The 23500-nt window shown below is 43.7% G+C and overlaps 5 non-coding genes across 5 annotated transcripts; 2 read left to right on the top strand and 3 right to left on the bottom strand.

Moving 5' to 3' along the window:
• Positions 1–4518: 4518 nt before the first annotated feature.
• Positions 4519–4590, bottom strand: Trnac-gca. The gene has a single exon. It is a non-coding gene; the product is annotated as a tRNA-Cys (tRNA).
• A 1478-nt stretch (positions 4591–6068) lies between these two features.
• Trnac-gca lies at positions 6069–6139 on the bottom strand. Its single transcript has one exon. It is a non-coding gene; the product is annotated as a tRNA-Cys (tRNA).
• A 4313-nt stretch (positions 6140–10452) lies between these two features.
• Positions 10453–10524, top strand: Trnac-gca. Its single transcript has one exon. It is a non-coding gene; the product is annotated as a tRNA-Cys (tRNA).
• A 911-nt stretch (positions 10525–11435) lies between these two features.
• On the top strand, positions 11436–11507 carry Trnac-gca. The gene has a single exon. It is a non-coding gene; the product is annotated as a tRNA-Cys (tRNA).
• A 9528-nt stretch (positions 11508–21035) lies between these two features.
• Positions 21036–21107, bottom strand: Trnac-gca. Its single transcript has one exon. It is a non-coding gene; the product is annotated as a tRNA-Cys (tRNA).
• Between the last annotated feature and the right edge of the window lie 2393 nt (positions 21108–23500).

Raw genomic sequence — 23500 nt, 5'->3', positions numbered from 1 at the left:
TACCAAGTTGGCTTCTCAGGTATCCTAATAGTCTCTTGCTGGGTCTGGAGAACTGTTCCATGGGCATAGTAACTAAGGATACAGGAGCCAGCTGGTTTTCAGATTTTTATTAACATCATAGCCTCAGCTATTCTTGTCAAATAGACTCCAAGATAGAAACTGGGTATTCAGTTAGAGGCCAACTGAAGCAGAGTAAAGGTGACCCCTCTGTGATCAGAACATAGGACGGAAGTGAGGAGTGGAGTGGGAAGGGCAGGCAGGGGGGCATGAAGTGGGGAGGGTAGTACAGTAAGAATTGGTGTGCTCAGGAGAGGCCTTGGAGTGTGGGCTTTGGGACCCGGGATGACTGAAGTGATAAGAGGCTAAGCTACACACAGCCTGAGTTATGAAGCATGGAAGGGAGCATTGGGATTATTAGGGAAAATTCCCAACTAATAGACACCTCCTAGTTTCCCTGAGGTCCTCCCCAAAATTAATGTGATAAGGTAACTACCAAAATATTTAAGTAAGAGGGCACTGGGATTTGAACCAGGGGCCTCTTGGTCTGCAGTCAAATGCTCTATCACTGAGCTATACCCCCACCTGTCTATAAATGTATCACAGGCAATCAGAACCTGCATGGACATTCCCTGGCTGTTAGCATCACAGGTACTCTTGCCAGTGCTCCTCCTATGAGGCCCAGTCCTGAGCTGTCTCTGCACATGACTATCATGTCCTCAGGAATGACTAGCATCCTCCTGCTTTAGATCCTAGTTGAGGCAGGGGCATTAAATTCAGAAGGCCTGCTGCTACAGTCACTGAAGCATGACACAGGACAGGGGTTGCTAACATGTGATCAGCAAGTGACAGAGTCTTGGAGCTTGGCTTGATTGACAAAGAGCCTCTGATTTTCACCCTTGTACCTGTGTAGACTCCCTCACTGGCACAGGCCACTTGCACTGCCTCACCCAGGGATGTAGTTAGGACACATGGAACTTCTCATTTTCAAGGCCCTCGAGGACCTGTACCACCTCCTTTAGACAGGACTTGATTTACCATGTCCTTCCCACAAACCTACCTCAGACACACAGAATCCATGTGTGCCCAGCACCCTACAGCCTTTGCTACTCAGCAATGTGTGGTAAGATGTTTTTTCTCTTTTGGATTTTTGTGCTCTTTTGAGGGTCCTGCAACCCAGCTCCCAGGTAAATTATACTCAGTGTCTTATTCGTAGTTATGAATGCCAGGCCTCAGCTTGGCTTGTTGCTTGTCAGCTTTTCTTAAATCACCCCATTTACCTTTGCCCTCTGGATGTTTACCTTACTTACTTCTGTGTTTCTTAACTTTCCCTCTTACTCCATGGCTGCTTGAGTGGCCCCTGGCGTCCTCTCTTTGTTCTCTTTCTCTTTACTCCATGTTTCTCATAGCTTTCCTCTCAGCCTGCCAGCCCTGTCTTTCCTTGATCCTGCATCACTCTTGGCCATTCAGCTCTTTATTAGGACCTCCAGCTGTATTAGACAGGCAGAGTCACACAACTTGACAGAGTTAAACAAATGCAGTATAAACAAAAGTCACACACCTTAAAATAATATTCCCCAACCGCAGTATGTGGCCTCAGGTGGAGACCCACTGTGCAGGGCTGGAGTCCTGCTCTACTTCCCTCCTGTGGTTTTGCCTCCAAGTTCCCCACCCTGGCTGTTCTCTCCCCACTGCTGTGTAATATTACTTTAACTAAGCAATGATGTGTTGCATTTGATTGTGTTGTGGAATATTCTTTTAACCATGTAAAGGTTGTTGCATTTGTTTGAGTTGCATTTAACTGGGCAAAGATGTGTTGCATTTGTGGTGCATTTGTTTAATTATGTAAAGATGTGTTTATGTTTTAGCTTACCTGCCTAAGGCACCTGATTAGTCTAATAAAAACCTGAGTGTCCAATAGCTAGGGAGAGGAGGGCTGGGCGAGGCTGGTGAGCAGAGAGAATAAATAGAAGAAGGCGAGAGGAGAGGACAGGGGAGATAGAGAGGGAGACCCCCAGAGCCAGTCATCCAGGCAGCCTGCACCAGACAGAGTAAGAAAGGAAGTAGGACATACAAAATGAAAGAAAATTAAAAAACCTAGAAGCAAAACGCAAATGAAAAGGCAGGTTCAAATAAGTTCTAGGAAGCAGCTGGGATGAGCATGAGATAAGGCTGAGCATTCATAGCTAAGAATAAGTCTCCCAAACTTTGTCCCCTGGAGAAGGGGAAAGGGTCACCATCCCCTGAGCAAATTGAGAACATGGGAAGAGGGGGGAGGAAGCTACGAGAGTGAGAAGGGAAGAAAAGGAAGGATGCAGAGGTCATGAGGGAGCAGAAATTTTGAGTCAGGTGTAGATTAGAAGAAAGGACATATGACAGGTAGGATTTTAGTTGGGGGGGTGGTAGAGGAGGAAGGGAGGGAGAAGGGAACTGGGATCATCATGTAATTCAATCTTGTTTGTAATTCAAATATATAAAAAATAAAAAATTTAAAAAAAGAACAAGTCTCCATGTCATGATTTGGGGACTGGCTGCCAAAAGAAAGCCTGCTACACTCCACCCGGCTCTGACCCTCAGCAGAAGCTTGTATTGTGAAATCATTTCTGGGCTTTTCACCCTCTGCTCTCCTGCCTCATCATTTTCTGCTCCTATATTTGAAAGAAAAATCTCAAAATCAGAGAGATTTTAGCCCCATGCTTGACCTAATCTATCATCTCAGCATCAGCAGGGACCAGGTAGTCAGAGCTCAGCCCACAGCCTGCACTGAAGTGGCTTCAGGTATTGCTGACCTGAGAACCCTTTCTCAGGAAGCATCACAGTGAGGGTAAAAGACCTCACCGAGGCCAAGGATGTAAGAGAGGACAGCAGCCAGAGGATGCAGTGTGTGGAGACAGAATGAGAGAGGAAACCAGGGAGGCTATAGCAAACTTTTGTGATTGACCTAAGATGATCAGGACAATCACAGAATGCTTCTTCTTGGGAAAATATTCATTCACATTCTATCTAGTAAACATACCTCCACTGTAGATTTCATCCATAGAACAAGACTTTCCCAAAGAAGTAAAACCATTACATCAAAACCAGGCTCAGGAGCCTCATGGGTGAATTCCTACAAATATGTAAGCAAATAACATGAACAGAAGATTACTACAGCTCAATGCACTGTGGACTCAGCACAACCTTAATATACAGTTTACAGAGAGGTTGTGTGTGTGTGTGTCTTTGTATTGTGTGTGTGTGTGTGTGTGTGTGTGTGTGCCTTTGTATTGTTTGTGTGTGTGTGTGTGTGTGTGTGTGTGCACACGTGCGTTGTGTGTGTTTGTATGTGTGTGTCTGTGTATGTGTGTGTGTGTGTATGTGTGTGTGTATGTGTGTGATTCTCCAGATGAGCTAATGATCTTTAGATAAATGTTTTCATGTTCCTAGAAATAGACAGCATGCTGTTTGTATTTGGTGACTACTAACCATCAACCATTCCCAGGGTTTCACAGGAAAATTCCAGAAGACTTCTGGATTCAGCATTGGATCTTCTGAGCCACTGTCACTCATTACAGAAAATTATCCCAAGAAAGGCTCATGTGAGACAAGGAACTTGTCTTTCAACATCCTCCAAACTCCACTGGAGTCTGTCACTGATGTGGCAATTCACACAAGAGACAAGGACACTGTGCCCCCAGCACTGTGCCGATTTAATTCTGTGTTTGGTTTACAAAATGTCGGTCTGTCTGTAGAAAGAACTGAGGCCATCAATACAGTGCATAGTGTATGGGTGTCTGCATGTCCCCTCTGTGTCTTCAGTAAAAACTTTAGGCAGAGGACCTCCCCATAATATGCACCAGTGATCTAGCACGGTGAGGCTGTGCTTGGCCCTTCACCCTGAACTAGAGCAAAAGCTTCTAAGAAAGTCAGGGTCTTTGGTGGGAAGTTTGTTACAAGGAGTGACATTTAAACATGGTCACATGGGTGCCACAGCACAGATGTTAAGCCTTTAGAACACATGCCGGTCAGGAGCCACCGCTGGCTGTGAACCAGGCCCATGAGCATTACCCCTTTCATCTATGGAATCTATATAATCTGTGGCTCTGTCACCTCTGGTATCCTGGGAGCCCACATCACCAGCTCAGATGAGCCAATTGGATGACAACAACTGCCGTGGGATACCATTCCAGTACTGCTCATTCCTTTTTCGGTAGGGGCCTTTGCCTGCTGCCCACTGCCTCTGTGTGTTGACTTCCATACTCTGACTGAGAACCACCAATACTTGTTTATTATTTAGCACTGCATTTCTATGTTTAGAGAACTCACTCCTTGTTCTAAAAATGCTGGGGACTTGATGACTTTGAAGACTTGAGATACAATGAACATATATACACGACCAGCTGTTACATTTTTACACCAGTGAGGAGTCTGATGGGTGATAGCAGTGACCTGCCATCACTGGGTGAATCCAAAGCCATCTGACACAAGAAAGTAGGTCTATACCGTGAAAATGGTCACATAGGTTCCAAAAATCACATGGAAAGGGGGCACCTGGATTTGAACCAGGGACCTCTTGATCTGCAGTCAAATGCTCTACCCCTGAGCTATACCCCCACCTGTTTATAAATGTCTCACAGGCCCTCAGAACCTGCATGGCCACTCCCTGGCTGTTAGCATCACAGGTAAACTTGCCAATTCTATGCCATCATCTGCTTCCTCCTATGAGGCCCAGCCCTGAGCTGTCTCTGCACATGACTGCCATGTCCTCAGGAATGACTAGCATCCTCCTGCTTTAGATCCTAGCTGAGACAAGGGCATTAAATTCGGGATGCCTGCTGCTACAGCCTTCTTCAACCCATCCAATGGAGCCATATGCAAACACACTGCCTGCTTAGATGACCTTTGGAGGTGAGGGGGAGGCTGGAGTAGGCAAAGGGGAAGTTCTCTGTCCACTGAGAACTCCTTGGTCAGACTCTCTGGGGGGGACCCAGGGTCTGTTGTGTCTCTACAATCTCTGTGTACAATTCTGACTGACACACTATCGGGAGTAATTCCATCCCAGATCTACACCCCCCACTGGTACCAGTGCACCCACTTAATAAATTTCATCAGAGTGGTGATATGTTGTAATTACAAAGTTAAATTACAGATCCTCTCTGACCTACTTTCCAGGAGCAGCCAGACCTGACTGGTGAGATGCCCTCCTCAGCTCTGAAGTTTTCAGGCCCATACTTTTTCTTTGAATTTTTATTGATTCTTTTCTCATACAACGCATCCCAACCTCAGCCTCCCATCCCTCCAATGCTGCCAGTCACCCCTCATGCTCCTCCTTCCACACAAGAACCACTGCTCCTCCATTTCCCTTCAGAAAAGAGCAGAACTTCTGGTGATATCAACAAACACGGCACAATGAGATGCAAGGAGACTAGCAAAAACCCTCACATCAAGGGTGGACGGGGCAACCCAATAGGAAAAAATAAACTGAGAGCATGGGAAAGACTGAGAGACATCTTCACTCCCACTATTAGGAGTCCCACAAAAACCCCAAGCTAAACAACCATATATACACTGGACCTAGACAATTCCCTGCAGGTGCCATGATTGCCTCTTCATCTCTGGGAGCCACATGAGCCCAGCTTAGTTGATGCTGTAGGCCATGTTCTCCTAGTGTACTCCACCCATCTGAAGGGGGAAAAGCTCTCATGGGAAATGCCCACCCTCCACTGCCAGCCCAGTTCTGGGCTTTGTCTTCTTAGTTCTGACCACATGTTCAGAAGACAGCATGGAGGAAGATAATTTATGGTATGTCTTTCATTATGGTCCCTGGACAATGGCTGTGTGTAAAGCTGTAGTGCCTGGAAATTTCAGAAGAATTCTATATCATAATCCTTGCCATCTCTTTAAAGCCTGCACAGCCATAGAAACTAGATATATACAACAATAATGGAGACATTTAATAGGAGTAGGAGGGACATTGAGCATGTAACAAGAGGCCTCCCTCCATCCACATGATAATCAGGTCTGTAGGTCCCAGCTCTGTTTATGACCAAAAGTGGAATAAACAGAAGACAAATCATAAATAAATTTATGATAGGGGGCACTTGGATTTGAACCAGGGCCTCTTGATCTGCAGTCAAATGCTCTACCCCTGAGCTATACCCCCTCTCTGTTAGAAATGTTTAATAGGTCCTTTTCAACTTCATAGTATGTTCAACGTTCCTCCAACTTATATTTTATACTTGGACATTCCGGCACCACTGCCTCCACAAACTCATCCCAGACAGGTGCCTCTCCCGTCTGCTGTTGTCATGTCAGCTCCTCCCACACACATATCAGCATTTGGGAACAGCACAACTGGGACAGAGAGACATAAGCCATGATAAAGGACATTAGATTTACATGCATGACTTCTTCAGTTATTCCCATGCCCTGAGTGTGAAGAGATCCTGCCTAACTTCTTGGAAAAATATGTGGTCCCTGCATGTGACTTCATCTCTCCAGCCTATGGATGATCTGTGCGTTAGCCCCTGAAAGTGGCTTCTGAGTAGATGGTAAAGATGGCTCTTCAGGCCTGAGTTTGTCGTTGAGGAGCTATGACAGCACAGCAGGAGGACACAGAGGGTCAGGGAATGCTGAAGATGTGGTCTCTACCGTGGCCTTCAGGTCTATCACCACTACATAGACACATTGTCATATGTTTTCATCAACATGTATGACACAATTCAATTATTGTGAAAACTCATTATTAATGTAAAACATTATTGAGAAAGAAACACAAAGCCTCTACAAATTCTTCTCTTATTGCTCCTGTCACACAAAGGAAGCCATTCTCTCTTCTTTCTGCACTTACATAAAATACATACACCATGGTATGCCTTATTTAATAAGGTATAGACATCAGTAACTAATTGACTAATAAATACAAAATGTATTTTCATGCTTCTTTAATTCTCTCTTTCCCATTAATTTCATGTCCCAACCTTTAGTTGGTTGACCGTCTATGTTTTTATCATGATGATTTGTTAACACTGTGTATGTTGAATGTGCATCATTCTAAACAGGAAGAAGTCATCTGGTAGAACTTTTGATATTCCTGAAGCTAACGTCAGCCTCATGGTTAAACTATGTCATATCCTTTACACGTGTACATTTTCCACAGATCTTAGGTTCTCTATGAAATACTTTAAGAACAATTTTCCATACATAGGTCATCAGATAATGAACATTTCTACTTTGTCTTCCAGGAGTGACCTGGGCTCCTGATCCTTTTGTTCTGGTTGACCCTAAAGGTCTGTTGGATGATAAAGGCCCTGTGACTTCCTTCACCTTCACCACGAGATGCTTCTTTACCACCATCTCTTCTGTGTGGAGGTCTCTCTTTTCCAGATTGCAAGTTCTCCAATGTTTCTTAACAACATGACGTTCCTTCTTTTGGGAAATGAACGCTTCTTGTGAGATGTAAATAGAAGTAAAACTTCTAGCCTTTGTGTCCCTCATGTGACCTATAATTCTTCCCACACTCTATGCTGATAATCTGAACATTTAATTTAAAGATTTTTCATAAAATAATGTAGCTGTTGGAATGAGAACAACCCCTATAGGTTCATATGTTTGGTTTGTACTTGGGGACTGTTTAGGAAGGATTGGGAGGCGTGAAATGTGGAGGAGAAGTGACACTGGAAGGGGGCTTTATGGTTTCAAAATCCCAGATCAGGCCCAATGTTACTCTCTGCTTTCTTCTTGTGGATCAGATGTTAACTGTCAGTTACTGCCTCTGTGTGATGCCTGTCTACCCGGAACCATGCTTCCCACCATGGTGATGATGGATTAATCTCAGAAATTGTAAGCAACCTCCCCTCAATAATTGCTTTCTTTACAAGTTGCCTTGATCATGGTGTGCTCATGGCACTAGAACAGTATGGTGACAATAGGTAACACTATAATAACACATAATAGTAAGTGAGCAATTGATTTCAGGGCCTGAGTTGTTGCAATGACATACTTCATGGTGCTTCTTGTTGGAGGATGGAAGAAGAAGGGACTTTGGATTAGAAAAGCAAATGAATGTGTTAAGTGGGGGTTCATATGCCATGCTAATAGGAGCTTGGGAAACAGTGCTCAGAGCAATGTGGTTGTAGAGGTCCAGCTCAAAAAGCTTTAGAGAGGAAGAAACTTAGTCATCATGATGTTTTGGCAAAGAATGTGGCCACTTGTCCTTGTCTTAAAAATCTTCCAGAGGCTAAAGTGCAGAGTTTTGGACTAATGATGTCAGAGGAGATTCCAAGAGAGCTTGTTGTTAACTGTGTCATGTGGTATTGCTCATCACTCTTACACAAATCTACAATGAAAAGGAGCAAGAAAGGCAAAGTAAAATACAAAATGCATGACACTGTTTCTTTGGAGTCATCCATCACCTTTGGCTCTTACCACCTTTCTGCCTCGTCTTCAACACAGAAGGGGTTGAGTAAGAAGGGTTTGATGAAGACATCCCACTTAGGAATGAGTGCTGCAAAGTTTCTCATTCTCTGTACATTGTCCAGTTGTGGATCTCTGGGTTTATTTCCATCTACTATGAGGAGAAGCTTCTCCGATGTGGATTGAGCAAAGCACTGATCTAAGGGTATGGTGATTTGTCATTAGGAGTCATTTTATTGCTATGTTCATTTAGCAAAAGAAAATCATAGTGGGTTTATTCCAAGGGCCCATGCCCTAGTTTGTCTCAGATTCATGGCCATTTTACATTGTCAGATAGGAGTTCCATTTCATGCATTGGGGCATAACCCCAATTTTTTAAAAGCTGTGGTTATGCTTGGTGGTGGTGGCACACAACTTCAGTCCCAGCATTCTGAAGCCTGAAGCAGGTGGGTCTATGAGTTCCAAACCATTCTGGTCTCAAGTGAAAGTCCTAGGACAGCCTGGACTACACAGAGAAATCCCGTCTCAAAAAAAAAAAAACAAACAAATAATAATGATAATAAATTAAAGTTCATGACATAACATTCATGTCAATATTGAACCAGTGTGTCTCAGAAGCAGATGACTGTTATAGGTAACAGGGTTTTATCTGGGTGATATTGATGATTACCTATCTCCTCTGGTAATGTGTGGACCTTCCAGCACCATGAATATTTCTCAATATGGATGAGGAAGTTGAGCACCAGCTTAGCTTCTCCATGTTTACAACATAAACAAGTGTTGGCTTCAGAGAATCAGTCATCCCCAAGATGCAGCAATCCCATCCTTAAGTATCTATCCAAAGGACTCTCCCTTGTACTGAAAAGGTACTTACTCATCCATTTTCATTGCTGCCCTGTTCATAATATCCAGAGACAGGAAACATGCTGGACATCCATCAACTGATCATTGGATATTGAAAGTGTAGGACATGTACACAATGGACTAATATTCAGACATTAAGAAAAATGAAGATTTCAAAATTACAGGAAAATGGATGGAACTAGAAGCAATCATCCTGAATGAGTTTAAATAATAAAAAAGACAAATATTGGATTTTTCTCTTATATGTGGATGTAAGTTTTTAAACCTTTGATCTGTGAGTTACATCTGAAATAATCACAGAGGTTAGGTACCTATTAAGCCACCATGTGGTAGGAGAGGATCTCCCAAAGAAGGGAAAAGAGCATATAGCACTATGGAGAGGTAATGGGAAATTAGAATAGAAGATTTAACCAGGAAGGGGGATGGGAGAGAAGGGAAAGAGAATACGATGGGGAGAGACAATTAGCACTGGCTTTTTGAAAACTGATGTGGAAGCCTACTTCAATAGAGGTTTCCTAAAATATATACCTATATCACATGAATTTAAATGCCACCAAATAAAACCTCCAGGGCCAGATCTTTTATACCTGGCTGAATTGTTGGCAAAGTGGGCTCCATGAACCCATAAGCATCGCCATCTATTCACAACCTGATGGTAAAACCCTATAGCTAAAGGGAAGAAAATGATTCTTTGAAAATATTTTCATTAGTTTTTGAGAATTTCCTACAATGTAATTTGATCATGTTTACCTTCAACGCCTTCTTTTACCTCAAATTCACAGATACATCCCACCTTTACACCCCCAGCTTTGTGTCCCCCAATTTGTACTATCCCCACACTTCTGGTTGTGGGGCCATACAATGGAATATTTTTTGACATACCATGAGTCACACCATTTAAAAAACTGTTCTCTTTCCTCATAAACCATTAAGTGCTAAAGACCCAATCCTTTGAGTTTGGCTTTACAGGTGGGGCTGTAGGAGGAGTTGAATGTAGGTTTCTGTGCATCACTGCTTCTGTCCCAGCTGTGAATTAGGATAGGAGAGAAGGATGAGGAGGAGAAAGACAGGTGTGCAGTTGGCTCAGGGCTGGGCCTCACAGGAGAAAGCAAATGACAGCAGAGTACTAGCAAGTACACATTTCAGGCAGTGGACATACAGGTTCAGAGATGTTTATTAGATGTGTATAAAGCAGGTGGGGGTATAGCTCAGGGGTAGAGCATTTGACTGCAGATCAAGAGGTCCCTGGTTCAAATCCAGGTGCCCCCTTCCTAGTGTATCTTTTAGATACAACAGACAAAATTTGAAGTACTGGTTAACATAGAGACAACCAACGTACTATGTTTCCCGTGTCCTGTATTCTGCTCAGGCCTGGTCCCTGGTCTCCTCTCTGAGAGGAGCTAGTCCTGGACTCACTGTGAGACCCATTCAGGTCACACACATGTTGTGATACAGGCTTGCCCTCCAAGACTGCACAGGGCTCAGTCAGTGCAGGAAGTCAGCAGAGAGGAGTCCTATGAAGTTGAGGAGTGGGATTCTAACTCTGTCAACTTTCCACAGTCAACTCCTTGGGAAATCCCTGCTGAACCCCCCAGAAAGGGTGTGCCTTACATGCTACTCCCCACTAGCCTGTGCCTTGGCTCCTGCTCCTTCTGAGGAAAGACTTGATCCATGAGTTTGTCTCCTATTGAGACTGAGACTCTGAGGAAAAGGAAAATGCTGACCTCCCTTTGTGTCCTCAGCATGGCTCATAGTGACCTGACCTTAAGAAGCTCCATGGGTGTTTGTTGAGTGAATATATGATGTAAAGGGCAGCCTTCTGATATCTTGGAGGACAGGTAAAGTTCTCTCCGGGCTACAGCTTTGGTCCATTGAAAACCCAGACCCATCAGTTCTTGTTTTGGTCCCTGACAGAAACTTATGTGTGAACTCAAGGAAAACACCACAGCTAAGTGTCCTTTCCAGGGCCAAAGCTCATGTCTTTAGCACCCCTCAGAGAGAGAGGTCATTGAGATGGCTGCCTAAGTGTGGAGAGGGGAAAAGAGGAAGGCAGACTTCAATAGAACAATCTTGCAGGCCAAGATCATTAGGCGGAACCAGTAGATCATGAACACGTAGGGAGCCTTGGTGTGATGCCAGGGTGAAAGAGGTGCTAATGAGAGGTTACCTTACCTATAAGTGGGGGTATAGCTCAGGGGTAGAGCATTTGACTGCAGATCAAGAGGTCCCTGGTTCAAATCCAGGTGCCCCCTTACTTAAGTATGATTTTGGTAGTTAATTTTCCACATTAATCATGGGGAGGACATCAATGAGGCATGGGAGATCTCCATTAGTTTAGGTGTCTTGAATAAACTTGAGAGCCTCCCTCTCTGGGCTCCATACTGCAGTAATTTGATGGTGTGAACCAGGATATCTTAGTCTCCTAGCAGAACTCTCACCCAAGGGCCCAGACACTCATGACTCTGACTCCACACTCTCCCCAATATGCACAATGGTCAGATACTGATGATGTCAGAAGGACAAAGAAAGAAAATTTATCACAAAGGAAGGAAGATGTGGGCTTCACTCAGACTTTTGCAAGTACAGGTTTCAATGAATGAAATGTGAACTCAATAGCAAATGTTAAAGAAACCTAAGACCAAAGGGAAGATTTTAAAAACCTAGGCTTCAAGAGCTGATGCATATAGGACAAGAATTTATGAAGGTAGATAATTTTTCAACAGACATACTTGACACTAGAAGACAATAAGAAATATGTTTGGGGCTCTAGGACACGTCTCACCACACCACAAAAGGTGGTGTCCCATCCCTCGGACAGGGATGATTTATTTGTCAAGCATGGCTTCTCAGAAAATCATATCCCCTGTGTAGGGCAATTCCAATTAATCTCTGGTGTCCCAGAGAGCCCCCCAGGACAGCACAGTCCATTGGCATTGCTCTCAATTGCACAAGAGAACTTTCTGAGGAAAACCTATGTGCTGAAGAAACCACATAATGTAGTCACAAGACATGGGGACCAAGTTGGCACTGACCACGATGTTCCTTTCCTGTTGATTAACTTTCATCCTGCTAGAGGGTGCTTGCAAAGTCATCAATTGTCTCACCAAGCTGTAGACTCTGTGAACTGCAATAGTGACCTGATGGCAGGTTATGAGTGTAGCCACCTCTTTTTGTTGGATTTGAGACCTGCCCCAAACAAGGAAATAGATATGTGGTACTGCAAATTTAAGAACACATGGCAGGTAGGGCAGGGTAGGCCAGAAGCAAATGTTCTTGGTCCCAACTTGAGAACCCTTGAACCAGATTCTCTGGGAACAGGACCTGAGAATGACCTCTGTCTCTAAGACACTCTGGGGAAGATTCAGACTCATGGGTTGTTTATAGCTATTAATTTTACATTATAATTTTATGGTACCTAAATGGAACACATTTGATAAATCAGGCCTAAAGAAGACAAGCCTCATAATGACCATGCCATAGCAGAATCACATTTAAGATGAAGGGGCCATTGTACCCACCTTCTTGAGCAAGGATGGAGCAGCCTCCATTGTCTCTCTTCTCCCTACCTATTAGTCTCCATTTGCATACACCCTCAGTGTATCAGAAGACGATAAACCTGAGAACTGAATCAGTCCTCAGAATTGTGGAGGAGTGAAAACCAGAGAGTCTATGGTCTCAGGAGCATAACATGGCCAGCAGTGTAGAGTCTTGAGTCTGGTGTTACCTGACATGTAGCCTATTGCTCTACCTGTGACTTTTGCCCTTGTCCCTGTGTAGACTCTCCGCATTACTGCATCCCTGCATTGCCTCACCAAAGGGCATAATATCCTATGTGACTCTCATCTCCTGTTCTCTAGGGAACCAGACTCACCAAGAATAAACAGTAGTATTAAGATGATATAAGGGCACTGTAATCTCAAAGACTGGTGTGTGTGTGTGTGTGTCTGTGTGTGTGTGTGTCTGTGTGTGTGTGTGTGTTTGTGTGTGTGTCTGTGTCTGTGTCTGTGTGTGTGTGTGTGTGTCTGTGTGTGTGTGTGTGTGTGTGTGTGTGTGTCTGTGTCTGTGTCTGTCTGTGTGTTTGTGTGTGTGTCTGTCTGTGTGTCTGTCTGTGTGTTTGTGTGTGTGTGTACCCACAGGCATGCATGTATGCATGCATTTGTGATGTGTTTCTACAAGAGGGCTTATTTTTGCCATGGAGCACATGGCAGCTCAGAGGAAAGCCTGAGGTGTCAGACATCAATTTCTGCTTTTTTTGAAGCAGAGTCCTTCTTACTGCTTGAAACTGGGAAGTACACTCTAGGCTAACAGCCATGTTTTCCAGAATCTCCTGTCTCCAACTCTCATTATTGCTTCAGAGTAATTGGATTACATGCAAGTGCCTCTGCGTCCTGCTTCTTCATAACACACACAGACAGACAGACAGACAGACACACACACACACACACACACACACACACACACAGACACACACAGACTCACACACACACACACAGACACACACACAGACACACAGACACACACACACACACAGACACACACACACAGACAAACACACACACACAGACAAACACACACACACAGACACACACACACAAGAGAGAGAGAGAGAGAGAGAGAGAGAGAGAGAGAGAGAGAGAGAGAGAGAGAGAGAGGGAGACACAGAGAGAGTTTCTCAGGTTTGTGCAACAAGTGGCATGATGAGCCTCTCACTAGACAGCATTGTGATAATTGGATTTGGGGGGCATCTTAGTCACTCTGCAGAAATAGCTGAGGCTTCTGCACAGTGTTGGGTGTCTGCATGCTTCTTCTGTGTCTTCAGCAAAGACTGCAGGCTGTGGCGCTGTCCATGGAGCTCCCACCTTGTCAGGCTCTGCTTGGCCCTACAAATGGTTATGTAGCAAATGGTGTCTGAAAATTTGAATTCATTGAACTTAAAATGCTAAAGCATGACTGCCAGTGTAGGAATCCCAAACATTTAGAAGAGGTGCCATCCAACGCCTGCATTGGATGTCCACCATTCCAACAATCAGCCTGTAATCCAAGAGGCTGTGTGCTTCACTCCATAGACGGGAATCACCTATAACCAGCTCTGGAGAATCAGCTGGATTTCTCCAGTTTAGGCAGAAAAACACCTCCCTTCTTACAGCCCCCATCTTTGGGCTCATTGTCCACCGCCAACTCCTGTGGTTGTGCTGACTTTTACACATAGTTCTAGATGCAGATACTGGTTCACGATACTGAAATTGCCATGGCTGAGGATTAGTGAACTCACACCATCTTCTAAATATGATGAAGACAGAGTGACCTGAAAGATCTGGAATCCAAGGAACCCACATAGCCTGCTGGATGCACTTTAAACTGGTGAGCTAGCAGATGGTGAATCCCAGACATCTGAGTTTTCTTGTCACACAATGTGCGCAGTATGTGGAGAACCTGGAAGGCCACCAGTCACCAGGAGATGGAATAAGGTGGCCTTTTGTGGTTTCTGAGACTATAAGTAGGATCATTTTGTCACATATCACTGGGGACATTTAAACCTTGGACAAAGGATTCAAAGGCTGAGAACACAGTAAGAATCAGGAGTGATGCAAGTGAGCATTGTTCAGTTTCCATGAGTCCTTAGGGTTTCTGCATTTTGTGTTATTGTTAAATTCTAACTTTAATCCATGGTGACTCGATAAGATACAGAGGGTTATTCCAATGTTTTTGTATCTATTGAGGTTTGCTTTGTTGTAGAGTATATGGTGGATTTTAGAGAAGGTTCCATGTGGCATTGAGAAGAAGGTATGTTCTTTTGTTTTTGTATGGAATGTCTGTTAAACCCAATTGAGTCGTAATTTCTCTTAGTTCCTTTATTTCTTTGTTAAGTTTCTGTCTGATAGTCCTGTCTGGTGAGAGTGGGGTGTTGAAGTCTCCCACTATAAGTATGTGGGTTTTCATGTGCTATTTAAGTTCAAGTAACAGTTCTTTTAAAAATGTGGGTGCCTTTGTATTTGAAGCATAGATGTTTAGAGTTGAGACTTCATCTTGACAGATTTTTCCTGTGATAAATATGAACTTACTTACTTCATCTCTTGATTCATTTTACTTTGAAGTCTAACATATTAGATAATAGGATAGCTACACAAGCTTTTTTGGTAGGTCCATTGGATTTGAAAATCTTTCCAACCCTGTACTCCGAGGTTATGTCTGTCTTTTAAGTTGTAGTGTGTCTCTTGTATGCCGAAGAAGGATGGATTCTGTCTTCATATCCATTCTGTTACCCTTTGTCTTTTTATAGGTGAAATAAGACCACTGATATTACGGAATCTTAGTGACCATTGATTGTTCTTTTTTGTTTCTTTTGTGTTTGTTGTTGTTGGTGGTATTGTGTGTGTTTCCCTCTTTTTTTGGCTTTTGGTAATGTAAGATTATTTATTGCCTATATTTTGTGAGTATAGCTAATTACCTGGAGTTGGTGTTTTCCTTCCAGTACTTTCTGTGGGACTGGATGGGTGATATGATATTCTTTGAATCTGGTTTTGTCATGGAACATCTTGTTTTTCTCCCCATAATGATTGCAAGCTTTGCTGGTTATAGTAGTCTGGGATGGCATCTATGGTCTCTTAGTTTGTAGACCACCTATGCAGGACCTTCTCAGCCTTTCTGAGATTCCACTGAGAAGTCAGGTATAATTCTGATATGTCAGCCTGTATATGTTACTTGGCCTTTTTCCTTAGCAGCTCTTAATATTCTTTCTTTATTCTGTATGTTTGGTATTTTTATTATAATGTGTCAAGGGGAGTTTTGTTTTGTTTTCTTTTGTTATGTTTTGTTTTGTCAAGTCTATTTGGTGCTCTGTAAGTTTCTTGTACTTTCACCGTCATGTCCTTCTTTAGGTTGAGAAACTTTTCTTCTATGGTTTTGTTGAATATGTTTTCTGCACCTTAGAGCTGAGCTTCTTCAACTTCTCTTATACCTATTATTCTTAGCTTTGGTATTTTCATGGTGTCCCATATTGCCTGGATATTTTGTGTCAAGGATTTGATGGACTTAACATTTCTTTGTTCAATGAATCTGTTTCCTCTAGTGTATCTTCAACACCTGAGATTCTCTCTTCCATCTCTTGTGTTCTGTTGGTTAGGCTTGCATCTGTAGTTTCTGATCCCTACTCAGATTTTCTATTTCCAGCATTCCCTCATTTTGTGTTTTCTTTATTGCCTCTGTTTCAGTTTTCAAGTCTTGAACTGTTTGAATTGTCTCCTTCACCTGCTTGATTGTGTTTTCTTGGCTTTCCTGGCTGTCTTTAAGAGATTTGCTGATTTCTTGCATTTTTTTTGTCTTTTGTTCCATTTCTTTAAGGGATTTTCACATTTATTCTTTAAGGGCCTCTATCATCTTCGTAAAGTTGTTTTAAGGTCATTCACTTCTGTTTCATCTGAGTTGGGATGTCACGTCTTGCTGGTGTAGAACCCCTAGACACTGGTGGTATCATATCACTATGTTTTTGAATGTGTTCTTACACTGTCTCTACCCATCTTTCCTTCCAGTGGGTGAAGTTATTGCCACTTCTGGTACATGTAGGCCCAAGATTCAGATGGCCGCAAATGCAGTGCTGTATGGTTTGGGCTGCCCCCAGGACTCAGGGGATTTGGGTCCTCAAGGAGGAGGGAAAGGAAAAGGCCCAGCAATCACCTCTCTGAGTGGGTACAGGACCAAGGATTTGATGGCAGCTGATGCTGTGCTGGACGGTTTGGGTTCCCTCAGGTATCTGGAGATTTGGTAAGGACTAGGCAATGTGCCCAAGTCAAGGCCTCCAACAAGGGGAAAAGGAGAGGGCCCAGAATACAGATGCTGGAGATATGAGCAAAGTTCCAGAGCACAGATGCTGGAGACATGAGCACAAGTCTAGAGCAGAGAATTTGGGCCGACAAAGGAGGGATGGTGCAGCCTGTCCTGCAGGGGCTCCCAGGAAGTTCTGTAAGGTTGGTTCCCACTTCACGTTCCAGGAGTCAGGAAGGCACAGGAGAGCCTTCACCATGCTTACGCCCCACACTCTTACTGTGATTTAATTGTTCTGGGGGAAGGCCTGGGAAAAAGATCTTTTATAGATACTTCAAGTGATTCTAATTTATTTGGGGTAAAGAAACACAACAATATATCCTTAGAATTTACTGGTTCAAGGAGAAAATATTTTAACACTAGAGCGTAGTAAGAAGAAATTAAAAGTAGGTATCTATGTAAAAGGTCAAAACTAGATACGTATTGGGGCACCAGGATTTGAAAGAAGACCTTCTTGAGCTGCCATCATAAACTCTACCACTGAGCTATACCCCAAAGAGGCTGAGTACAGCTAATCCTTCATTAGAACCTCTTCAACCTTCGTTCCACACCCAGGATACCTACATGTTCATGATCTGCTGTTAATGATCCAGAAATCCACAGGTTTTCTACATTAATGTCTCCCATTCCTCTGCCCTCTTCAGCTTTGAGTAGCCGAATGCGCATGCACACACACACACACACACTCTCTCTCTCAGGGTGTGGTAAAGGCATCAGCATTGACATTGAAAAATGCCTGTCTGTGGGTTTGTCCATAAATTCACACAGAGATAGGACAAGACCTTTTGGTCTTTGGTACTTGATGACCCTCAGATGAAGCTCAGGGAGAGTATTCCCCATGATCTAAGCACTCGGGAAGACACTCACTAGGACACTCTGTGATATCTTCATTCAATAAACACTTAGTAGCTTGGTAGTTTCTGGACCCTGTGTGTCTCTTGTATGCTGCTTAGGATGGATTCTGTCTTCATATCCACTCTGCTACCCTGTGTCTATTTATAGGTGAAACAAGACCACTGATATTAAGGAATCTTAGTGACCATAGATTGTTCTTTTTAGTTACTTTTGGGGTTTTGGTGGTGGTTGTATTGTGTGTGTTTCCCTCTTTTTTTTTTTTGGCTTTTGGTAATGAGAGATTATATATTTCCTATGTTTTGAGAGAATAGCTAATTTTCTGGAGTTGGTATTTTCCTCCAGTACTTTCTCTAGGACTGGATGGGTGATATGTATTCTTTGAATCTGATTTTGTCATGGAACATCTTGTCATTCTCCGAAATTGTGATTGAAAGCTTTGCTGGTTGTAGTTCTGTGCGGCATCTGTGTTCTCTTAGTGTTTGTAGACCATCTCAGCCTTTCCGAGATTCCACTGAGAAGTCAGGTATAATTCTGATATGTCAGCCTGTGTATGTTACTTGGCCTTTTTCCTTAGCAGCTCTTAATATTCTTTCTTTATTTTGTATGTTTGGTATCATTATTATAATGTGTCAAGGGGAGTTTTGTTTTGTCTTCTTTTGTTATGTTTTGTTTTGTCAAGTCTATTTGGTGCTCTGTAAGCTTCTTGTACTTTCACAGGCATGTCCTTCTTTAGGTTGAGAAACTTTTCTTCTATGGTTTTGTTGAATATGTTTTCTGCACCTTAGAGCTGAGCTTCTTCAACTTCTCTTATACCTATTATTCTTAGCTTTGGTATTTTCACGGTGTCCCATATTGCCTGTTTTTTTTTTTTTTCTGTCCAGGATTTGTTGGACTTAACATTTCTTTGGTCAATGAATCTATTTCCTCTAGTGTATCTTCAACACCTGAGATTCTCTCTTCCATCTCTTGTGTTCTGTTGGTTAGGCTTGCATCTGTAGTTTCTGATCCTTACTCAGATTTTCTATTTCCAGCATTCCCTCATTTTGTGTTTTCTTTATTGTCTCTGTTTCAGTTTTCAAGTCTTGAACTGTTTGAATTGTCTCCTTCACCTGCTTGATTGTGTTTTCTGGCTTTCCTGGCTGTCTTTAAGAGATTTGCTGATTTCTTGCATTTTTTGTCTTTTGTTCCAATTCTCTAAAATATTTTCACATTTATTCTTTAAGGGCCTCCATCATCTTCATAAAGTTGTTTTTATGGTCATTCTCTTCTGTTCCATCTGAGTTGGGATGGTCAGGTCTTGCTAGTGTAGAACCCCTAGACACTAGTGGTATCATATAACTCTTTATGTTGTAGAATGTGTTCTTAATCTGTCTCTACCCATCTCTCCTTCCAGTGGGTGAAGGTATGGCCTCCACCGATAGATGCAGGCCCAAGATTCAGAAGGCAGCAGATGCAATGTTGTATTGTTTGGGCTTCCCCCAGGTCTCTGGAGATTTGGGTCTTCAACGAGGAGGGAAAGGAGAAGGCCCAGCAATCACCTCTCTGAGTGGGTACAGGACCAAGGCTTTGATGGCAGCAGATGCAGTGCTGGATGGTTTCGTGCTCTCCACAGATCTCTCTCCTGTTGGGTTTGGGCCCAAGTCTCCAAAGCCAGCAGATGCAGTGCTGGATGGTTTGGGCTTCCCCCAGGTATCTGGAGATTTGGTATCAGGACCAGGCAATGTGCCCCAGTCAAGGCCTCCAACAAGGGGGAAAGGAGAGGGCAGGTGCTCACCTCTCTCAGTGGATGTGGAAGCCAAGGCTCTGGTGCGGGCAGATTCTGGATGGTTTGTGCTCCCTCCTGGCAACATTCTTAGGAGGGTATTTGTGCTGCCTCTAGAGCCACAGGGTTCCACAAGGTGGGTGACATGGGACTTTTCTTCCTTTTGTGGCTGTGGATACCATTCAGCACTGCCTTCTTGGCTTCCAAGGACTTTACTTTCAGCTTTCCTAGGGTAAGAACTTCCTTTTTCACTTTAGGTGACATCTTGGCAAAAAGCATAATTTAAAAATTTTAAAGAAAAAGAAAGACTACAGACAAAGGCCTTAATTGGTAAATCCATAGTGGGTCAATGAAGTGCAATGGAGGTCTGAGATCATGGGTACATGAAAGAAATTAATGTGAAACTTGGGGTTTCCATCCCATAACAAGAAGACTTGGGGTTTCCATTTCTATAACAAGAAGAGGCACAGTGAAGGATTGTGCCGGAAATAGTCTGTAGTCTAAGACAATGAGAGAAAAGAGCTGCGAAGAGCATGGGGCAGAGGTTGTGTCTGCACCATCTCTCAGGCATCAGCATCCCTCGGGGGGTGCCATCCCTCAGGCTTTACCATCCCACAGGCATCACCAACCCTCGGGTGGTGCCATCCCACAGGCTTCACCAGGGAGAGGGCTCAGGGAGAGTATTCTCCATGATCTAAGCACTCAGGAAGACACTCACTATGACACCCTGTAATATCTTCATTCAATAAACACTTGAGTAGCTTGGTAGTTTCTGGACCCTGTCATCTTCAGGGCGTGGTTAAGTACACTTGTAGCCAGTCCTTAGGAGGCGTGGTTACAGTGTCTCCCTACAGTGTTGAGTACTTACAGACATATAAAACTTGTCTTTTTCTTCATAAAGTTTTATTCTATATAGAAGACAACTAATGGGTAAAATGTTTCCACAGAGGTGACAGGACTTGTAGTGACAGGGCAGGGTAACCAGAAGTGAGGAACACCTTCCTGGGACTCCAGAGAGGAGATAAAGCAAGAGCCACTAGAAGCTAGTTCTACTCCAAGATTCCTCTAAGCTCAATTTCCTGCAGTGAGTGAGCCACCTGTTCACAGCCTTAGAGGACAATCTATGACTTAGCATGGGTGACTGTGACCTGAGTGGGCCTCAGAAAGCAGCACACAGATAGGGCATGACTAGCATGCAGCAGCCAGGGGAACAAAGATCAGGACATAATATGGAAACATCCACGACAAGGGACAAGGAACAAAGTGGTCACAGGGTGTTTATTGGTTCTTCAAAGACAACATGAGATATTTTATGATCTGGCATCCAAAAGGAATCCTGGGAAGGGGGCACCTGGATTTGAACCAGGGACCTCTTGATCTGCAGTCAAATGCTCTACCCCTGAGCTATATCCCCACCTGTCTGTAAATGTTTCACAGACACTCAGATCTTGCATGGCCACTCCCTGGCAATTAACATCACAGGTACTCGATGCCATCATATTCTTCCTCTTATGAGGCCCAGCCCTGAGCTTTCTCTGCACACGAGTGTCTCAGGAATGGCTAGCATCCTCCTGCCTTGTACCCCAGCTGAAGCAGGGGCATTAAATTCAGGAGGCCTCCTGCTACAGACCTCTTCAACCCATCCAAAGGAGCTATATGAAAATACACTGGCTGCTTAGCTGACCTTGGGAGGTGAGTGGGAGGCAGAAGTAGACAATAGGGACAGTTCTCTGTCCCCTGAGAACTCCTTGGTCAGACTCTCTGGGAGGGACCCAGGGTCTCATGTGTCTCTACAATCTCTGTGAACAATTCTGACTTACACACTATTAGGTATTATTCCTCTTTTCTCTGCCTTTTTGTGCTGTAGATGTGAAATAAAAAGACAGTGATTAAATTAAGAACAAAAAAACACTCCTGCTAATGACCAAGTCTACAATGATGACAAGGGACCTTTGGAGACTTTGGTGTCTGAAGCATGGCACAGGACAGTGGTTGCTAACATGTGATCAGCAAGTGACAGAGTCTTGGAGCAGGGCTTGATTGACAAAGAGCCTCTGATTTTCACCCTTGTACCTGTGTAGACTCCCTCACTGTCACAGGCCACTTGCACTGCCTCACCCAGGGATGTAGTTAGGACACATGGAACTTCTCATCTTCTGGGCTCTCGAGGACCTCTACCATCCAATTCACACAGGACTCTGTCAGGCATGATTTACCACATCCTTCCCAGGCCTACCTCAAGACACCCAGAATCCACGTGTGCCCAGCACCCTGAAGCCTTTGCTACTCAGCAATGTGTGGTAAGATGTTTTTTCTCTTTTGGATTTTGTGCTCTTTTGAGGGTCCTGCAACCCAGCTCCCAGGTAAATTATACACAGAGTCTTATTCTTAGTTATGAATGTCAGGCCTCAGCTTGGGTTGTTGCTTTTCAGCTTTTCTTAAATCATCCCATTTATCTTTGCCCTCTGGACTTTTACCTTATTTACTTCTGTGTATCTTACTTTCCTCCTTACTCCATGGCTGCTTAGGTGGCCCCTTGCGTCCTCTCTTTGTTCTCTTTCTCTTTACTCCATGTTTTTCATAGCTTTCCTCTCTGCCTACCAGCCCTGTCTTTCCTTGCTCCTGCATCACTCTTGGCCATTCAGCTCTTTATTAGGACCTCCAGCTGTATTAGACAGGCAGAGTCACACAACTTGACAGAGTTAAACAAAAGTCACACACCTTAAAATAATATTCCCCAACCGCAGTATGTGGCCTCAGGTGGAGACCCACTGTGCAGGGCTGGAGTCCTGCTCTACTTCCCTCCTGTGGTTTTGCCTCCAAGTTCCCCACCCTGGCTGTTCTCTCCCCACTGTTGTGGAATATTACTTTAACTAAGCAATGATGTGTTGCATTTGTTTGTGTTGTGTTATATTCCTTTAACCATGTAAAGGTTGTTGCATTTGTTTGAGTTGCATTTAACTGGGCAAAGATGTGTTGCATTTGTGGTGCATTTGTTTAATTATGTAAAGATGTGTTTATGTTTTAGCTTACCTGCCTAAGGCACCTGATTAGTCTAATAAAAACCTGAGTGTCCAATAGCTAGGAAGAGGAGGGCTGGGCGAGGCTGGTGAGCAGAGAGAATAAATAGAAGAAGGCGAGAGGAGAGGACAGGGGAGAAAGAGAGGGAGACCCCCCGAGCCAGTCATCCAGGAAGCCTGCACCAGACAGAGTGAGAAAGGAAGTAGGACATACAAAATGAAAGAAAATTAAAAAACCTAGAATCAAAAGGCAAATGAAAAGGCAGGTTCAAATAAGTTCTAGGAAGCAGCTGGGATGAGCATGAGATAAGGCTGAGCATTCATAGCTAAGAATAAGTCTCCATGTCATGATTTGGGGACTGGCAGCCAAAAGAAAGCCTGCTACACTCCACCCGGCTCTGACCCTCAGCAGAAGCTTGTATTGGGAAATCATTTCTGGGCTTTTCACCCTCTGCTCTCCTGCCTCATCATTTTTTGATCCTATATTTGAAAGAAAAATGTTAAAATCAGAGTGATTTTAGCCCCATGCTTGACCTCATCTATCATCTCAGCATCAGCAGGGACCAGGTAGTCAGAGCTCAGCCCACAGCCTGCACTGAAGTGGCTTCAGGTATTGCTGACCTCAGGACCCTTTCTCAGGAAGCATCACAGTGAGGGTAAAAGACCACACCGAGGCCAAGGATGTAAGAGAGGACAGAAGCCAGAGGATGCAGAGTGTGGAGACAGAATGAGAGAGGAAACCAGGGAGGCTATAGCAAACATTTGTGATTGACCTAAGATGATCAGG

This window comes from Cricetulus griseus, chromosome 8 (genome assembly GCF_003668045.3).
Source record: "Cricetulus griseus strain 17A/GY chromosome 8, alternate assembly CriGri-PICRH-1.0, whole genome shotgun sequence".
NCBI classification, from domain to species: Eukaryota; Metazoa; Chordata; class Mammalia; order Rodentia; family Cricetidae; genus Cricetulus; species Cricetulus griseus.
Note: the sequence above shows the minus strand (reverse complement) of the source record. Positions and strands in the feature narration are given on the sequence as shown.